We start from the raw sequence: 13,477 nt of genomic DNA, 5'->3' as shown, positions 1-13,477 counted from the left end.
GCCCTTGGCACCTTTTTCCCCATGCATTATTGACTAGCGTCAAGGGGGCTTCTATATCCAAAGTTAGGGGGATACTCAAAGTTGGATGTGGCCTTGGACCTTGCAGCAGATCAGAGTAGTGGGTCATTTTGGTAAGGGGGGATAGTCCATTGACCTAGTACCACTCACTTTGGGTTAGGACCGTTTGTTGAGATGGAGGCTTTAGTTATGGGAGATCTGGCCTCTTTGAGAGATGGAGTGGGATTGAGCTGAGCAATTTTGGCCTTCTAGAGTAGGGCACTCAAGGAAGATTCTAAAGGTATCCTTTTTCTCATAAACCACACGCATTAGTCATCATCCTCAACTTGAAGAGGTCACATGGACCCCTTCAAAGAGATAGAGCAACATGTGCTCCAAGAGGTCATTTCTACATTTTGGTCCCGACTCTAAATTAGCCTTTGACCATAGAAGATTACATATTTCTTCTACATTGTGGCCCATGGTTGGAGCACATGAGAGAGGATGGAAGGTGCCACTGATGCACAAACACAGACATCAAGACAATTTCACACTACCTCTGTAGGTACTCCATAGTGTAGACAAGTGGTAGGAGGCATTTAGGATCACGACTGGGCCATAGAGGATCCACTAGGGATTTTACCTAGGGCATCATAGCTTATGTGATACATGGAAGTTTGATTGAGATGGTTTCACTAGACTATAGGATCCATCAACAGAGGTTCTTCTAGATTGAAAGGCCAGAAATGACTCCTTCCCTCCAATGGTCCATACCCCCATAAAAAGATACTATTGGGGAGATAGTGTCCGATAGTTCTACTTGGAAAATTTGGGTCACCCATTGTAATTTCATGATTGTGAAGAGAGTGGGAGAGAAGTAAGGAGTCTCACTTGCAGCTTTCTCACATACACAATGGGGGAATACACACAAAGGTGGAGGCTAAAAATAGTTTTCCTCTTCTTAGTTGTGAAAGCCAAAATAACTCTCTCTCTCTTTAGTACAAAAGGAATAGATAAACCCTATATGTGGGTCTCAAACCAAACTAAGCTAACCTAGGTGGCATACTAACTGAGCCACTAACTAGAGTACATAAAGATAGATGTCATCTAGCTATTATTCATGGGCGGTGTACCAACCGCATCTGCAGCTAACAAGTAAATGCACAACGGTCACCCTAGCATATCACGAGTGGAGCTCGATATCTCAACACTCCCCCTCAAGCTCAATCCCAATTCCTGCACACCAAGTAGGTCTCTGAACTTGCACAGCTTCTCTGCACCTAATGCCTTCGTGAATATGTCAGCTACCTGATCCTCTATGCTAACATAAACCAGATCAATAAAACCTACTAGAACCTTCTCCCACACATAGTGATAATGCACCTCAATGTGCTTTGTTCTAGCATGATAGACTAGGTTACTTGCCAAGTGTATACTACTCATGTTGTCATAATAAATGACAACTGGCCCATCTATAGACTGATGCATATCATCAAGTAGCTTACACAACCAATCTACCTCACATGCAGCCATTGTTGCACCCTTGTACTCAACCTCTATGCTTGATAAGGCAACTATAGGCTATTTCTTGCTGCTCCAAGTGACTGCAACACTCCCAAAAGAGAACACTGGTAGATCGTCTATCAAAAATACTACCAGCCCAATCAGCATCAATGTATGCATGCAAATGTATCTAAACCCCAGTCTCATAAAATAGTCCATACTGCAATGGGGACTTCACATACCTTAGTATGCATCTAGCCGCATCCAAATGTAGTTTCCTTGGAGTCTCCATAAATTGACTTACCAACACAACAACATAGCTCAAATATTACCTGGTAATAGTCATATAAATCAAACTTCCTAATATGCGTCTATACATAGTAGGGTCTTCTAGAAGCTCACCTGCATCTGCACTCAGCTTCACATTCTACTCCAAAGGAACTGAAATAGGCTTACAGCCTGTCATCCCATATTTGGACAGCATGTCCAATCCATACTGCCTTTGCAAAAGCCATATCCCACTTGTGGATCTAATCACCTCAATGCCCAAGAAGTAACGCAGCTCTCCCAAATCCTTCATCTCAAACTTTTGCTTCAATAGCATTTTCACATGAAAGATATCTTTATCACTAGCACTTGTGATGATCAAATCATCAACATAAATGACAAGCAGCATAATACCTTTCTTTGTTTTTCTCACATAAAGTGAGAAATGTGCCATGGAAATCTGAAAGCTAATAGTGACAAGATACTATCCTATCTTGTCAGACCATGCTCTAGGTGCTTGCTTCAAGCCATACAAGGCTTTCTTCAACTTGCAAACAAACTCAGGATGACAGCATGCACATAACCTGGTGGCTGCTCCATATAGACCTCTTCTTGCAAATCACCATGCAAGAAGGCATTCTTTACATCCATCTGATGTAAAGACCATCCCTTTGATGTAGCCATAGCAATGATTTCTCTTACGGTTGCCATCCTTGCAACAGGACTGAATGTTTCTTCATAATCAATGCCATATGTCTATGCATACCCCTTGACAACTAATCTTGCCTTGTATCTACTCACAGAACCATCTGCATTGTGCTTCACCTCATAGACCCACTTGCAGCCAATTGCATTCTTGTCTGTAGGCAAAGGCACCAATTCCCATGCAGCATTTGCTTCCAAGGCATCCATTTCTTCATCCATGGCTTTCTCCCATTTTTCTTTTCCCATGGCTTGCTCAAAAGAAGTGGGTTCTGGTTCATGTATCACTTTGACCATATAGGCATAGTGAATGGCTGTAAATCCATCATATTTCAGTCTATCCACAGGATACTTAACTCTGGTATACCTACGCAAAATAGGCTCACTACCAAGTGCTCTCAAAACATACCTTGTCTTCCTTACTCTAGCTGTAACAACAGAAGGAATACCCAGCTCATCATCAAAGCTCTGTTCTGAGCCATTGGATTCACCATGATACTTGCATACCACTATCTGCATTGCTTTGAGGAGATTCTCCTAATCTCAACCTGCCTGTCCATGGTGAAGTATGTGAACCTTTGCTAGAGGACACTACAGGTCCACTTATATATTGTGATTGCTGCTGAATTCTGTGCAACATTACCATTTTGTACATCTACATCATCAATCACATTTATTGGTTTATACCAACTGCTCATCTCATAAAAAACAACATCTCTGCTCACTATAAACTTATGAGAAGGATTATAGCATCTATACCCTTTCTGTTGTAGAGAATAACCAATAAAGATGCACTTCTCAGCTTTTGGATCCAACTTGGATCTCAACTCATCTAGCACATGAACATAGGCAATGCAAACAAAAACTTTCAAATGAGATAACGTAAACATCCTACCCTTCTTCCTTCCTTTTGCTATCAAGCGACCGTTATTTTTCATATCCTTAACAAAGCATCCATGAGGATTAAATCTAACCTACAAGCCTTGCTCAACCATTTGACCAACAGAAACCAGGTTCTTAGTGATATTCGGGACATGAAATACATCAGACAGTACATGACAAAAGTTGGTCATTGTTTCCTGTACCTTACTAGGTCGTGTAGTGATGAATAGCTTAATGGCCTGGTTCATGGTAAGGAGCTCAAGAAAGCAAACCAAGTTCATGGTGTCATGGTAAGAGGACCAATGTTGCTTTCCTTTTTCGAGTTTGGGAGCAAATCTCTGCAGGTAGCACAGCCAGAAAGTGTAAGAGTGTATTGTCTCAGATTGAGACATCCTTCGCGGTGTGGCGAGAGGGCAGTATATGCTGCAGGTGAGGGCCCTCGGTGATTGTATTTTTCTGATTCGAGGCTACTTCGGGGCTCGCTTTGGAGGTGGAAGTTCCCCGCAAGCACTGAGAAAAGGCCTTGTTTTTGTCGTGCAACCACTGCTCTACAGGTCGGTGAAAAATTATCGCAAAAATTACGTCGTATGCCTGTGCGCAGAGATATTGGGTTACAAAATCATCCTTATTGCCTATTCATGCAAAATCGTCACTAGGAAGTGACTGTGTGGTGAAATACCACTTTCGTCAGTTTTGCAGATTTGCCCTTGTGAGGCAGAAGCTGTGTTTTTTTGTCTGATTCTCTTTCACAGATTGTCACTGAAAAGCTTGACAAGAACAACCTCCAAGCATGGAAGTTTAGAATGACGAATTTCCTTATAGGAAAAGGCTATTGGGAGTTCATTATAGGAAATGAAGAAGAACCAGTTCTTCCTAATGTTCCCAATCAATAGGAAATGCAGGCATTTAAAGGATGGCATGAGAGAGCTAGAAAAGTTATGCCAAAATAACAGCAATGTTGAATGCTACTACTGTGGTAAAATGGGTCATATGGCTAAAGACTGCTATAAAAAGCAGAATGACATCATGAATGGAAAATTGCAGCAAGGGAATTATGCATCTTCTAGTAGATAGGGTGATGACAGAAATGAGCATCTATTTATGGTGGAGCACATGACCAATTCTGTGACAAGTGCAGAAGAAGGCAATGATGTGTGGTATGTTGACTCAGGTGCATCAAACCACATGATAGGTCATGCAGAATGGATGCAGGATGCAAGGAAAATGGAAAGACCAGGATTTGTGGAGACCGGTGATGATACTGCACATCCTATTATGCAGATTGGTAAAATTCCTTTGTCTATGCAGGATGGGAAAAAGTGCTGTAACAACTGCTTCAGCCCAATAATAATTTGGCAGGTCTTTTTCATTGAGCACGGCATGAGCTACCTCTCCAATATGCCTATTTTTCCTTTCTATAAGTCCATTTTGCTATGGGCTATGATTGCATGGATATTGCTACTTTATGCCATGCTCCTGCAAGAACCTTGCAAACTCATTTGAGAGATACTCTCCCCCTTTATCTGATCTTAGGCATATTATTTGTAGGCCTGTTTCTTTTTCAACCATAGCTTTAAAAGCTTTGAAATGCCCAAACACTTCACTTTTCTTTTTCATAAAATACACCCAAACTTTTCTGCTGTAGTCATTAATAAAAGTGACAAAATAATGACAGCCTCCAATAGATGCAGCTTTAGTAGTCCACACATCAGAGTGGATTAGTTCCAATGGCCTCTTACTCTCTTGAACATGTCTAGGAAATGGTTTCCTTGCCTGTTTTCCAAATTGATAGGCTTCACATATCTTATGCATTTCTGCAACCTTGAACTTAGGCAATCCTGCAATAATATTTTGGGCTTGCATTAATTTAAGTCGCTATACATTAACATGACCAATGTGTTTATGCTAGATATCCATATCTGCAACTACATCCATCCAATGTGCAAACATTATTGCACTCAATTAAGGCATATCCGCATCCAACGTAAACATCCTGCCCTTCTTCTTCCCTTTTGCTATCAAGCGACCTTTATTTTTCATATCCTCAACAAAGCATCCATGAGGATTAAATCTGACCTGCAAGCCCTGCTCAACCATTTGACCTTTAGAAACCAGGTTCTTGGTGATATTCCGGACATGAAATACATCAGACATGTATTTCTTTTTCCCATCCTACATAGACTAAGGAATTTTACCAATCTGCACAATAGGATGTGCAGTATCATCACCAGTCTCCACAAATCCTAGTCTTTCCATTTGCATCTTGCATCCATTCTGCATGACCTGTCATGTGGTTTGATGCACATAAGTCAACATACCACACATCATTGCTTTCTCCTGCACTTGTCATAGAATTAGTCATGTGTTGCACCATAAACAAATGCTCATTTCTAACATCACCCTGTCTACTAGAGGATGCATAATTCCCTTGCTGCAATTTTCCATTCATGATGTCATTCTGCTTTTTGTAGCAGTCTTTAGCCATATGACCCATTTTACCACAGTAGTAGCATTGAACATTGCTGTTTGCATTTTAGCCTCTCTGCCATCCACCACGACCTCTTTGGCTCCCCCTGCCTCTAAAGTTACCATGTTCTCCTCCATAGGACTGGTTTTCTTGAATTTGCTGCATATTATGATTTCTGCCACGGCCTCCACATCGGCCTGCTCTACCTCTGCCTCTACCTCTTCTAGCATTTGAGTAGAAGACAGCTTCTTTTGAAGTTCCTCCTGAAGAAGATGCACCACCATTTCTTTGCTCTTCAGAAATTAGAAGAGAAATCAACTCCCTAAAATCAGGAAAATTCTCACGGATGGCAATGGATGTTCGAAACTGTGCATAATCCTTTCCTAGACCATTCAAGGACACAGAAACTAAATCATCATCTTCCACTGGCGACCCAATGGAAGCAAGTGCACCTGCAATCTTCTTCACCTTCATGTGGTAGTCATTGATGCTCATATTTTCTCTCTGCACATTATGTAACTCCTGCTTGAACTGCATTTTCCTGGCTTGCGTATTTGTGCTATACATTTTTGTCAAAGTATCCCACGCCTATGCCTCCTTCGGTGTGCTTGCATCTTGAATATGCACAATCATAGAATCTGAAATATTGATAGATAGCCAGTACATAACTTTCCGAGCTCTCTCATGCCAGCCTTTAAATGCCTGCAACTCCTATTAATTGGGAACATTAGGAATAACTGGTTCTTGTTTAGCTCCAATAGCCTTTTTCCTTAAGGAAATTTGTCATTCTAAACTTCCATGCTGGGAAGTTGTTCTTGCCAAGCTTTTTAGTGACTATCTGTGAAAGAGCATCAGACGCCATTATAGACCACTGCAAAAATATTCTGTCATTGTAAAAAACCCAACTTTTGCCTCACAAGGGCAATTCTGCAAAGCTGACAAAAGTGGTATTTAACCACACAGTCACTTCCTAGTGATGATTATGCATCAACAGGCAATAAGAATGATTTTGTCACTCCTAATATCTCTGTGCACAGGCATACAATGCAATTTCTATGGTAATTTTTCACCGATTTACGAAACAGTGGTCGCACAGCAAAAACAAGGCACCTTTCTGAGTGCCTGTGGAAAACTTCCGCCACCAAAACGGGCCCCCAAACGGCCTAGAATAAAAAAAATGCCCTCTCGCCACACTGCGAAGGGTGTCCCAATCTGAGACATTGCACTCTTGCACTTTTTGGCTGTGCTACTTGCAGAGATTTAATCCCAAACTCAAAAAAGGAAAGCAACACTGATCCTCTTACCAAGACACCGTGAACTTGGTTTGCATTCTTGAGCTCCTTATCACGAACTGAGCTCTGATACCATGTGAAGAGAGTGGGAGAGAAGTAAGGAGTCTCACTTAGGAGTCTCACTTGCAGTTTTCTCACATACACAATGGGGGAATACACACAAAGGTGGAGGCTGAAAACAATTTTCCTCTTCTTAGTTGTGAAAGCCAAAAGAACTCTCTCTCTCTTAGTACAAAAGGAATAGATGAACCCTATATGTGGGTCTTAAACCAAACTCAACTAACCTAGGTGGCATACTAATTGAGCCACTAACTAGAGTACATAAATATAGCTGTCATCCAGCTATTATTCATGGGCAGTGTACCAACCGCATCTGTAGCTAACAAGTCGGTGACATAAATGCACGATGGTCATCCTTGCATATCACGAGTGGAGCTCGATATCTCAACAATGATGAGAGTCTAACAAGTTTCCCCAACAACCACCCTTGTTGCCATTCTGTAGGATATCATCTATACCGTGCGTGTATAAGCGAGGGGCGATGGGATCTCCAATGAGCATTAAGAGACAACCGTGTTTTTGCAAGGCTTGGCTTGCAATTGTCTTCTACATATTCAAAGAGAGAGGCATGTGCTCGTTGGTTGGATAAATCCCCCACCTTCATTATTAGCTCCTGTTGTAGAGACTTGACACACAATGAGCTCAGTTCTCTAAAAATAATGTGGTTGACTTCCAATTTTCTTTCATTGTTATTCTTCCACGATCAACCCACACAGATAACTAATTTGTATGGTCTAATTCATATAAATCTCTTTTCTTGAGAGAAATAATCACTCCTCTCCATAGGAGTTCAAGGGTTTTGGAAAGGGTTGCAAGACTTAGAAGGATGGTAGGTTTGAGAAAGCTGACTAGGGCCCCCGTATTTCGAAAGAGTTTAAGGTTGAGAAAGAGTTGCAGGGTTGAGGGATGGAGAGCTACTCACATTCACATACTCATTGGGTTTAGGGTTGAGGAGGGGTAAACAAGGGTGAGAAGGAGGAGGAGGATGGGAGATTGTAAGGTTGGATCATGCTATGACACGATAACATTGAGGGAGCATGGACCCAACAAGATCAAGCACATGAACACCAAAGTGATATGAACACTGAACCCCAAAGAGTAGGAGCTTTTTTCCTTCGAGATAAATTTATACATATTGGTGTCTACACACTTTGTAGAAGACCTCAAGGGTAGGAGTCTCTACACTTTGTATAGGGAGCCTCAAGGGTGGGACCTCTTTTGTAGGAGACCTCTTTGGTAGGAGTCTCTACACTTTTATAGGGAACCCCAAGGGTGGGACCTCTTTTTTAGGAGGCCTCTTTGATAGGAGTCTCTACACTTTTTGTAGGGAACCTTTAGGGTGGGACCTCTTGGGATTTCTACACTTTTTATAGGAGACCTCTTGGAGTTTCTACACTTCTTGTAGGAGATCTCAAAAAGTGTAGACTATAGTCTTTCTTAGTATTTCTCTCTGGATCATGATTTAGCAAGTATGATCAGATCTTTTCTAGAGAGTATTTTGGCTATTGTATCCTTTTGGATACAATAGCCAAGTATGATTATATCTTTTCTAGAGAGTTTTTTGGCTATTTGTATCCTATTAAACTCCTCACACCTACTTTCAAGCACAAGATATTACAAGAGATACTTTGCTGCTACTCCATTGGGGAGGAGCATTTTTTGAGCGAAATCTTTCGAGTGTCCGAGCGAAGGAAAAAAAAACCTTCCAACTACACAAAAATATGGCAAAAATGGATTGGAAGAAAACATAATTTCACTTAGAAATATGCAAAGTATTATAGAAATGCCTATTTTATACACAAATCTTTATGTGAATCTTTGGGAATGGTGAGAACATAATGGGATGGCTTTTGAAGAAAGCCACATGTAGAGTAGACTTATCTATGAAAACTTCCTTATGAACCTTCTTACAACTTTTACTTAATAGGGGGTGACATTGAAAAACTCTCTCAACCTATCTTCATGAAAGGGTTTCTGCAAAGAAAACTCATTAAAGCAAGCCATCGAGGTAGTTTCGCCAAAGAAACCCCTTTGAAGTAGGTCTTCCAAGGTAGTTTCTACCTTGGATAGCACTTTTAAAAGTGACATAACTTTCACATCCAATGTCTAAATATAGTCATTCAACCACTCAAATTGATAAAAAAACCCCATTTGAGCCCATCTATGGGGTTATATTTTGGAAAATCTTTCATATGTAGTATTAAATATTATGTGTATTTTATGAGAGTTATATATAAGCCCAAGTTAATACATATTTATAGTAATTTAAACTTATTTAGAAATATGTCCATAAATATCTTATTATTTATGCTATAAAAACACTAGAAAGATATTGCCATATGATATAAATGTGTTTAATATAAGTTATTATATATGTATATTATTATTACATTGAGAGTGATTATGAGGGATGTTTCTTAAAGAAATTATTTTTCAACACTTTTTTAAGGTAATAACAGGGGTACAAAGGAATGTCTATGAATAAGAAAATTTATGTTATGTAGAAATGAATAACTAGTTTGTATATTTTTGTGATAAAGGGATCTAGTTCTAGTCAAAATAAACATGTAAAAACCATGTTTCCTAAAGAAACATTTCTCTTCTTTATCTTGTACTTGGCCTATAGATTTACATGTTGATAAAACTTTGTGTGATTATCTTGTTTGGCTTGATTCTTCTCCTCTTGTAGTCGCTCTCTTAGATGTGCCATCTATCGATTTCAAGTATTTTGGAATTCATCCATTAGTTGTACTCACTCTTGGAAAACCATCTTGACTTGTTGTAGATCTTGTGGTGGGTCTATTCCTTCTTGTTCTCCTTCCTTGAATGTGTTGAGAATTGGAATTTGAGGATTTTGATAAGCGAGTGCATTTGACTATTGCATCTTTGTATTTCTCCTTGGGCAATCCTCTGTGTATGGCCAAGGTGTAATTTCCCTTCCATGGTTGGCATCCATATTTGAGAATGATTATAGAGAATACATCTTACATCATTTTTATGCAGAAGAGTTGTACACGAAGAGCTCAATTGATAGAGATGTTCTTGCATGCCACATCTTGGTTCTACATCATTGGATAGATGTTTGTCACAGAATTTGTATGCTATCCTCTAGATTGCATCCCCCTTTGTGCAATCTACTTTTGTTGGGGATGGTTCAGGGTTTTTATTTGACTTTACATTCACTGTCCTTTTTAAATCCTTTCTTCTTTTTGCTCTTTCGGCTTGATGGTTGACTTTCTATTGTGGCACATGTTGTTGATATGTGATTCTTTTGAACACATTGGCCAAATAATGTCATGAATATCTAATGCATTTGATGATTCTATAGGCTTTTCCCTATGTGCATTAGCAAATTTAGAGATGGTTTCACTTGTGTCACCACTCAATTTGGATACATGCCTTTCTAATATTGCTTCACTCATTCTAGAACCTTCTCAATTGAGTCTTCAATCACCATTTCGGCATCATATAACTTTGTTATAGTTTTGCAACTATAGTGAATCCAATTTCTTTTTTATTTCTTCATGAAAATTTAGAATGTACTTTTCAAATATTACTCTTTGTTGTATTCAATAGTCAAAGATATAGATTTCTAATATAGCATGTCACTAGAGCCAAGCTTGTGACTTGCAAATAGTTTTTTAAAGAGTCAAGGACATACAACCAGAGTTGATGTTTTTAAGGTACAAGGGTTGTGCTAGCAATTATGTGTGCTAGATCAATGTTAGAATCATGTGCTTCTATACATTGTGTAAGCATTGGTTTAATGTCAACATGTACATGTGAATGGTTTCTTCAATGTATACATGCTCGTTTTAATGGTTGCTTCAATGGGGTGGTTTAATGGGTTGGAATACGTTATATGGATGGTTCAATATTAATGACTCAAGAGTCAAGACACATTATGCTAATTGCTCAAAAGTGGATACCCCTTCTCTTTGACCTTATCATGCAAGACCAAATGTTCCATATAATGGAGTGGTTAGGGTAGCAGGGGAAGGAGCTATAGATCACCCATAGTCTCTCTATAATGTTTTAGCTGGCCTTCTCATTGGACAGATGATGCTTGGTTCTAATAGTAGCAATGATCCATTTGGTACTTGAGGTAGCTTAGTGGGTTAGGTATTGGCTATAGTATCAGTGCGTCAACAGGCTAGGAGTGGAGATCTCTTTCTTGATGCAATGGACATTAAAGTTGTGCATTGAGCAAGTCATACCTATGTGTCAAATCATACCTTTGGTGGAGATCTCTATCTTGATGCAAAGGACACAAAAGTTGTGCATTCAGCAAGTCATACCTTTGGTGTGTCAAATCATGTACATGAACTGTTCCTTGTCCAAACCCCACTAAAATCATAGAAATCAACGATCATTACACATACTTCCATACACAAGAACACATTGTTTTCCACACCCTCCCACCCCATTAGGTAGACCATGGGGAGTTCTAATGTCCACTGTATACATGATCAAGCATGTCAGTAGTTGCCTCAAGTGATCCTTTGTCACACAAGCTTCCACACACAAGAAGGTTTTGTTTTCAACCCCCAACATGAGTTGGACAATGGTGTCTTGGAATGTGCATTGAGTGATAGAGATCTTTGGCATGAGGCAAAGTTCTCTAGACTCCTTGAGAGCATCTATTTTTGATGGACTTCTTGATAAATTTATGTGGGGATTGGGGATGCACAAAGCCAATGCCATAAGTATTTGGCAAGGACAATCAGGTGTTAGATCATTCCCTAATCATGCTTCACTTACAAAAGCCATGTTGTGGACTCCCCTACAAGGAGGTGCTAATTCCCAATGCATTCTTGCATGAAAAGGAGCTCCAACCTTCATAGTAGAGATTTGGTAGCAAATGGATGTTCCCCATAAGACAGTTAGGCCAATTGGGTAGCACAATGATCTAGAGAAGTAGTGCTGAGCTTTAGTAATTGCAAGCACTTTAGAGATGGACTCCCTTTAGGAGCAGGACTCTATTGAGTTGGGATTTGGCCTCCATAGAAAGAACTTGGGGGGTTCACCTCCAAAAAATTTAGTGTACCACGTGCATTCAAAAGGATGGGTATTTTAATCCCACTTTTGGCAAAAATTTAATAGGTTTACATGTTCTTTACTTCAAATTTAGAAAAAAACCCATTAGTACACATGTAAAGAGGGGTGGTTTGATTGGGTAAAACATTTTAGTTGAGGGAATTTTGAAATGCCTCTTGGAATGCACTTGGTACCTAGGATTTCTTAGTGGTGAATCCCCTAACTTAGGGAATCATACCTAGCCTCTTGGTGGCTTGCAGTAGGTAGATATTCTTAGATAGATACAAGATTTTGTGGTTTTGACATATAGGCCACAAAGATTTGTAAGGAAAAGTTCTTCCATCACTCTTCCCCTAGGGGGGCCACTATGTAAAACCCCATATAGCATGTGCGATTAAGGGGTAGTAAAAAAAGCCCTACCTACAGATTTTATAACCTATAAACACCCCTTTTGTAAATTTTGAGATGGTTAAAGTATCCTCGAGGTATCCCCTATGTATGAAAATTTTCTCCTTTTGAATTCAAAAACCCCTTATGTATATATATTTTGTAACTCCACAAAATTATAAAACCCCTTCTATTGATCGCACGTGCGATCTTACATATTTCATAGTGACCCCCCTATGACTCTTCTAAAGCAAACAATTTTTCTAGACCATTGGCCCACACTTAGCATGGCCCAGCTTTATTGGCTACATGATGAGAGAGGCCAGATCTGATTGGACCCTTAGGGGAATCTTGAGTTGAGCACCTCCTTCTATCAACAAGTTTGTCTCAATTAGAGGAGGTTTCTATATAGGTTCATTGCAATTGTCTCATTGGTGGATCTTCTCAAAGGCCGCTCTCACAATCTTGAAAGGGGTCACCATTTATCATAGGGTTTGGTAGTGCTTGCCTAGGGGACTAATCTAAATCAACCCTTGGTTGAGAGAAGTTTAAGCGCCAACTTCTTTTTTAGCATTTGGAGGTTCAAGATCTAGAGTGCTGCATTGTGGTATAGTAGACACATATTAATTGGGCATAGGGTGACATAGCTCACCTAGCTCCTTTGGAGCATGGAGTTGGTTCCCCCTAGAGAAAGAGACACTCGTGGAGTTGGCTCCCCCCAGAGAAAGAGACACTTGTGAGAGCCCTGTCTCACTTAAGAGCGGTTGGTGCAAGCATGCTTGAGATAGTCTATACAATCCTTAAGTCTTGGAAAGTTTATCTATGAAGAGCCAACATGGTATGAGCAATTCTCTAAGATAGGAGTGCCCCTAAGGGTCCTTTA

Source organism: Dipteris shenzhenensis, chromosome 13 (genome assembly GCF_047967505.1).
Source record: "Dipteris shenzhenensis isolate YYH24624 ecotype China chromosome 13, Dip_SZ_1.0, whole genome shotgun sequence".
Classification (NCBI taxonomy): domain Eukaryota; kingdom Viridiplantae; phylum Streptophyta; class Polypodiopsida; order Gleicheniales; family Dipteridaceae; genus Dipteris; species Dipteris shenzhenensis.
This window is presented reverse-complemented; position numbering follows the sequence as displayed.